Source organism: Meriones unguiculatus, chromosome 7 (genome assembly GCF_030254825.1).
Source record: "Meriones unguiculatus strain TT.TT164.6M chromosome 7, Bangor_MerUng_6.1, whole genome shotgun sequence".
Lineage (NCBI taxonomy): Eukaryota > Metazoa > Chordata > Mammalia > Rodentia > Muridae > Meriones > Meriones unguiculatus.
The window spans coordinates 64594109-64601551 of NC_083355.1; the positions used below are offsets into that span (position 1 = coordinate 64594109).

General features: G+C 43.1%; 1 pseudogene; it reads right to left on the minus strand.

Moving 5' to 3' along the window:
• Window positions 1–4102: 4102 nt before the first annotated feature.
• Window positions 4103–5392, minus strand: LOC110553697 (tubulin beta chain-like; annotated as a pseudogene).
• Window positions 5393–7443: the final 2051 nt, after the last annotated feature.

Genomic DNA, 7443 nt, shown 5'->3' on the forward strand with positions numbered 1-7443 from the left:
ATCCTGCGTCAGTTCTAGAACTAGCAGTGGTGGTGTCCGAGGTCTGAGTAGGTTCAGGAGACCATTGACCCCAGGGGCGAGACGTGCTCCATGCCAATTGACTAACTCCATGTTTTCCTCCAATTTTGAAAGTCATTTAAGGTTCTTAAATTATTTTTTTCCTTTTTTTTTTAAATTTTTCATCAATTACACTTTATTCATTCTGCATCCCCCCATAAGCCCCTCCCTCCTCCCCTACCAATCCCACCCTCCCTCCTCCCTCTGCTTGCATGCCACTCCCCAAGTCCACTAATAGGGGAGGTTCTCCTCTCCTTTCTGATCTTAGTCTGTCAGTTCACATCAAAAGTGGCTGTATTGTCCTCTACTATGGCCTGGTAAGGCTGCTCCCCCCCAGAGGGAGGTGATCAAAGAGCAGGCCAATCAGATTATGTCAGAGGCAGTCCCTCTTCACATTATTATGTAACCCAATTGGACTCTGAACTGCCATGGGCTACATCTGTGCAAGGGTTCTGGATTATCTCCATGAATAGTCCTTGGTTGGAGTATGAGTCTCTGGGAAGTTCCCTGTGTTCAAATTTTCTTGTTCTATTGCTCTACTTGTGGAGACCCTGTCCTCTCCAGCTCTTACTATTTCCCAGTTCTTACCTAAAATTCCGTTCACCTGCCCAACAGTTGCCCATCTGGCTCAGCATCTGCTTTGATAGTGTGAAGGGCAGAGGCTTTCAGAGGCCCTCTGTGGTAGGTTCCTAGGTTGTTTCCTGTTTTCTTCTTCTTCTGATGTCCATCCTCTTTACCTTTCTAGATGGGGATTGGACATTTTAGTTAGGGTCCTCTCTCTTGCTTAGTTTCTTTAGATGCACAGGTTTTAGTGGGTTTGTCCTATGTTGTATGTCTATATGAGTGAGTATATACCATGTGTGTCTTTTTGCTTCTGGGACAGTTCAGTCAGGATGATCCTTTCCAGATCCCTCCATTTACCTGCAAATTTCATGATTTCCTTATTTTTCATTGCTGAGTAATATTCCATTGTGTAGATGTACCACAATTTCTGCATCCATTCTTCAGTTGAAGGGCATCTGGGTTGTTTCCAGCTTCTGGCTATTACAAATAAATCTGCTACAAACATGGTTGAGCAAATGTCCTTTTTGTGTACTTGAGCCTCTTTTGGATATATGCCCAGTAGTGGTATGGCTGGATCTTGAGAAAGCGCTATTACTAGTTGTCTGAGAAAGCGCCAGATTGATTTCCAGAGTGGTTATACAAGTTTACATTGCCACCAGCAGTGGAGAAGGGTTCCCCTTTCTCCACAACCTCTCCAGCATGTGTTGTCACTTGAGTTTTTGATCTTGGCCATTCTCATGGGTGTAAGGTGAAATCTCGGGGTTGTTTTGATTTGCATTTCCCTAATGGCTAGTGAGGTTGAGCATTTCTTTAAGTGCTTCTCTGCCATTCGGTATTCCTCTACAGAGAATTCTCTGTTTAGCTCTGTTCCCCATTTTTTAAGTGGATTACTTGGTTTGCTGCTTTACATCTTCTTTAGTTCTTTATATATACTGGATATGAGTCCTCTGTCAGATAAAGGGTTGGTGAAGATTCTTTCGCAATCTGTAGGTGGTCGCTTTGTTTTGATGACGGTGTCCTTTGCTTTACAGAAGCTTTTCAGTTTCATGAGGTCCCATTTCTTGGTTGTTGCTCTTAGAGCCTGTGCTGTTGGTGTTCTGTTCAGGAAGTTTTCCCCTGTACCAATGAGTTCTAGGGTATTTCCCACTTTTTTTTCAAGCCGATTTAATGTGTCCGGTTTTATGTTGAGGTCTTTGATCCATTTGGACTTCAGTTTTGTGCAGGGTGACAAGTATGGATCTATTTTCATTTTTCTACATGTAGACATCCAGTTAGACCAGCACCATTTGTTGAAGATGCTATCTTTTTTCCATTGTATGGTTTTGGCGTCTTTGTCAAAGATCAGGTGTCCATAAGTGTGTGGGTTTATTTCTGGGTCCTCTGTTTGGTTCCATTGATCCACCATTCTGTTTCTATGCCAGTACCATGCAGTTTTTAAAACTGTTGCTCTATAATACAACTTAAGATCAGGGATGGAGATACCTCCGGAAGATCTTTTATTGTAGAGGATTGTTTTAGCAATCCTGGGTTTCTTGTTATTCCATATGAAGTTGAGAATTTTTCTTTCCAGGTCTGTAAAGAATTGTGTTGGTAATTTGATGGGCATTGCATTGAATCTGTAGATTGCTTTTGGTAAGATGGCCATTTTTACTATGTTTCCTGACCTCCATGGCTCCCTTTCATAGGTCCCCACATGTAATCAGCATTATAACCTATTTATTTTCCCATTTTGTCTACCTTTCCCATGAAAATGCACTGTTCCTATTAAGAGCAAGCATTCTTACCCCTAATTCTTGAATTATTAGGGTTTGATACAGTGTTTTTCATCGAAGAGTCTGATTGTTTTTGAGGCAGGGTTTCTCTGTGTAGCCTGACTGTCTTGGGCTCCCTTTGTAGACCAGCAGGCTGGCCTTGAACTCACTGAGATCCTTGAACCTCTGCCTCCTGGAGCCCTGGGATTAATGGCATGTTCTGCTCATTATTCTTTAGAGTGGAGTGAATCCATTAAAATGAAGAGTGCTATAGGTATTGCTCCATGGAAGATGATAGCATGCCTTTTTGAAGTCCCCTGAGCAGGCACAAATAGAATTCTTAGACCCTGCAGTGCACATGAAGGCACAGCCCTAGATCTAGCACAGTGATCCACTATGGACTTGTGGAGTTCCTGCTGTTTTTCCATCTTCTAGTGTGTTTGGGGATAAAAATCCAGGAAGCTCTTCATTCTAGGCTCCTCTGACCCTGGTGGAAAAGACTACGGAGTGCTACAATAAAATATGTGAAAGTCACAGAGAACCACCTGCTCTCAGGTGACGCCTCCTAGGCAGGCATTGCATTTCCTGTTGGAGATCAACTTTGAATTCCCTAATCTCTTGTTTATCTCTCCTCAAATTCAAAGCAGTTTTCTGGGGGCAAATATAGTGCATTCACCTATATCCACGCAGTGGTAGTTAGATATTTGCAGAGTAATTGGTCAAATGTGGGGGGGGGGGTGGTAGTATATATTTTATTTGTTTCTTCCTCACCTTTATCCATAACTTGCTTTATTGCTTCTTTTTTTTTTCCAAATTCCCATTTATTTTTTGGCTCTTGGGGCAATGTCATTTTTTCAATATGAATAAAGAAGCAAGTTCACACAAAACAGAAAGGTAGAAAAGTGTGACCAAACCCAGGGCAGGAGAAAAATGGCAGTAGCAAAGATGTCACCTCCCCTCTGGGAGGTCTCCCTAACACCAGGTGGCAGCATACCTTTCCAAGTTTAGAATTTAAGTGAACTGGGCAGTTTCTGGACATTCAGAGACCAAGGCTCTGTCCACCACCACCCACTTTGCTACATCTCTTGGAGAAGGGAGGAACAATAGGGACAAGAGAGCCCCAATGGCAGCTTTGGCTCTGGACAGCTGGGAGGCTATCAATGGAGATAGTACTGTCAACTCCTACCATGAGGCTGAGAGATGAAGCAGGAAAACAAAATAAAACAAAACAAGAACCTATTGACTGAAAGCCTCAGTGGATTCTCCTCTAAATGGCCTTGACTGGATAACCCACTCCTCTCTTCCTAGTGACCTTTACTTATTAACCCTCTACCCTCCTTTCCCCATCCACTACTTAGCTTTTTACGATGGCAGCTACTGTCTGGGTTCTTAGTGCTGGGCTGGTTCTATATAGGGTCTGGAAAAGATTTCAGGATCTTAGAGAAGATGGTGGGAGAGTGTTAACTGGACAGTTAATGACGAACGTGTACCAGGAAGAAATAAGAGGGCAAAGCACAGAACAGCAGAAATTTAGGTTTGTCAGAGTGGAAAAAAGAGACATTCTACAAACAAATATTTATTGATCACCTACTATTAGCCAGCCACCAAAAAACCTGCAATTATAAAAGAAAAAACAGGACAGAGCCTGAAGAAACTCTGAAGGAGGGAAATGAGCAGGGGGAGGAAGCAGAGAGAACTGAGCAACCTGAGGTGACCCTGGACGCTCTGCTTTAGGCCTCTCCTTCTGCTTCCTCTCCCAAAATCATCTTCCTCCTCCGCAGTGGCATCTTGGTACTGCTGATACTCAGGGACGAGGTAATTCATGTAGCTCCTGGCTTTGGTGAACTCCATCTCTTCCATGTGCCTCGCCAGAGTACCAGCGGAGGAAGGCTTTCCGGTGGAACATGGCCAGCAACTTCTCCGAGATGCTCTTGAACAGCTCCTGGATGGCACTGCAGTTTCCGGTGAAGGTGACTGCCATCTTGAGACCACGCGGAGGGGTGTCACAGACAGCCGTTGTTGGGGACCCACTCCACGAAGTAACTGCTCTTCTTGTTCTGCACACTGAGCACCTGCTCGTCCACCTCCTTCATGGACATCATGGACACGGAAGACAGCTGCCACAGTGAGGAACCTGCCTCGGGGCAGGTCACAGGTGGCCATCATGTTCTTGGCATCAAATACCTGCTGGGTGAGTTCAGGCAAGGTGAGGGCCCGTTACTGCTTGCTTCCACTGCTGGTGACAGCGGCAAAGCCAGGCGTGAAGAAGTGGAGACTGGGGAAGGGCACCAGGTCGATGGCCAGCTTGCGGAGGTCAGCGTTGAGCTGGCCTGGGAAGTGGGGCAGGTGGTGATGCCGCTCATGCTGGCCGAATCAAGGTGGTTCAAGCCCTTGTAGGTCTCTGTGGTGAGCTTGAGGGTGAGGAAGCAGAAGTCGTAGAGGGCCTGGTTGATGCAGTAGGTCTGGTCTGTGTTCCCCACCAGCTGGTGGACAGACAGGGTGGCGTTGTAGCGCTCAACCACAGGTTCAGACACTGGGTGAGGGCACCACAATGAAGCAGTTTATAATGCAGTCAGGATACTCTTCTCAGATCTTTCTGCTGAGCAGCGTGCCCATGCAGGAGCCTGTGCCTCCACCCAGCTAGTGGGTCAGCTGGAAGCCTTGCAGGCAGTCTGAGCTATCTGCTTCCTTCAGCACCACGTGCAGGACAGAGTCCACCAGCTAAGCGCCTTTGATGTAGTGGCCCTTGGCCCAGTTGTTGCCTGCCCCAGACTGACCAAAAAAAAAAGTTTCCAAAAGGACCTGACCAAACAGAGTCCATGGTCCCACGTTCTAGGTCCACCAAGAAAGCTCGAGGGACATACTTGTCACCTGTGGCTTCATTGTAGTACACAGAGATCCAGTCCAGCTGCAGGTTGTTGTCTCCGTGGTAGGTAATGCTGGGGCCTCAGCCATGATCTTGCTGAGCAACTAACAGAACGGATCTGGTTGCCACACTGTCTGGCCTGGATGTGCACGATTTCCCTCTTTGCTAAGGTTTACTGTAGTAAATTTTAGCTAGTTTCAAGTTAATGTAATAAATTTTTGCTAGTTTCTAGCTCTTTGCCAGCAAGACAAGATAATTAATATTTTGGGTTTTTTTTTTTTTTTTTTCTTACTCCTGGGCTGGACTCAGACTGAAGCTATGGAATGTAGTCCCGGAGGCGGCCACAGGAAAATGCTAGCATGGTCACAGGAAGGTTCTAAGAGTTGTTGCTTCTTTTCACAGGTATTAAGTTAACTGATTTTGATACCTTATGCTTACTATTTAAAGTGTTTGTGGATTTTTCTTTCAGTGCCTCATTGATATCATATTCTTTTGTAAGTCATACTTTCATTTTGTTATCTCTAAATTGTTTCTAATGATAGTTTTATTTCTTTCTAACATAAATGGCTAGAAGATTTTGAGATGCAATGTTTTGTTTGTGGGGTGCATAATGTGATTTGCACCAGGTAATTGCCATTAGATTGGTCTCATTAGGCATTTTTTTACAGCATTGTCATGGCTTATGTTTTGTTTACTTGGTTTGTCAAAATGGAGGTCGTGCACTGGAACTTGCTGACTTACTGAAAATATACAAAACCTGCAGCATGTACTTCAGAACAACTCTGGCCATATTTGCATTTATGACTTCTGATGTGATGCCAAGGTATGTGATCCTGTTTGCCTTATGTAATTCCTCAGCACTAAATGCCCTTCGATTGCCCTATAATTCCATCACTGCTTCTTTGTCACTGTCCTTCCTATATTTCCCTTTTCCTTTTATCTTTTTTAAAATAATTTTATATTTTTAATTTTATTTTATGTACATTGGAATGAAGGTGTCAGATCCCTTGGAACTGGAATTAAAGACAGTTCTGAGCTACCATGTGGGTGGTGGAAATTGAACCCAGGACCTTTAGAAGAGTAGACAGTGCTCTTAACCACTGAGCCTATCTCCAGCACCCACTTTCCTTTCATCTTACCCTCACCACTTTGCATTGTATGGATCTTTTTAAAATAGCAGCTTTGCATTCAGTCTGAAGCCCTTTGACTTTTGTGTGTTTAGTCTCTTTTATCTTGTTTCATGTTCTGTTTCTATATTTCTTTACATTTCCATTGTTTTGAAATGCAGGTCTTATTTGATTCCATCCTTATTTAGACTCTCACACACACAGAGATGTCATTGTACTTTGTTCCAGCATACCTCCTGCTCTCTAAGCTTTTGATTCCCAGAGGAACCTTTCACTTATATTTCTCTAATTGTTGAGAAGTAAAACCTATGCCTTTGATTCCCTTATTTCAGCTGATTGGTTTACTTTCCAGTGTATAATTTTTTACCCACTCAGTTTTTGTTAACACAAACTGGTTTTAAGGTGCAGGTCAATGTAAAAATGAAGAACTAGAGAAATAATATTTTGACATTGCTTTGTTAAACTGTTTTCCTCAAATTTAAGCTGTCTTTATTCATCACTCAGTTATGTGTGGCCAGATGGTCTCACACACAATTTACATTTATGTATGTATGTATGTATGTATGTATGTATATAAGTATGCATGTCTGTGTTCATACACACAGGTCACATCTTGCACTTGTGGAGGTCACCACTTGTGGAGGTCACCTTGCAGAAGTCAATTCTATCCTTCTACCAGATGGATTTTGAGGATCAAGGGATTGAATTCAGGTCATAAGGCTTGGTGTCAAGTGCCTTTAACCATTAAAACATCTCAGTGGTCCCTTGTCACAGCTTTTACATACACAATTTTAGGCAAATTTAGAAGGAGTTCTTTTTGGAGGATTTTAACTAAAATAAGTTTAATTTGGATGTCATAATGTTTAATTAGTAAAGGGAGAAATATGAAGGCAACTATGTATTTAAAAATATGTTCAAAGTATATTTACTTAGCTACAGTGGTATGCAGCATAGTGATGGAGTTGTGTTCTGTAAAATGCATTGTTATGTGACTCTGTAGTTGTAGAAACATCAGATTTTAATCCAGCAACATGGAACACACACATGCCTTTAATCCCAGGAGACAGGCAAGCAGGTC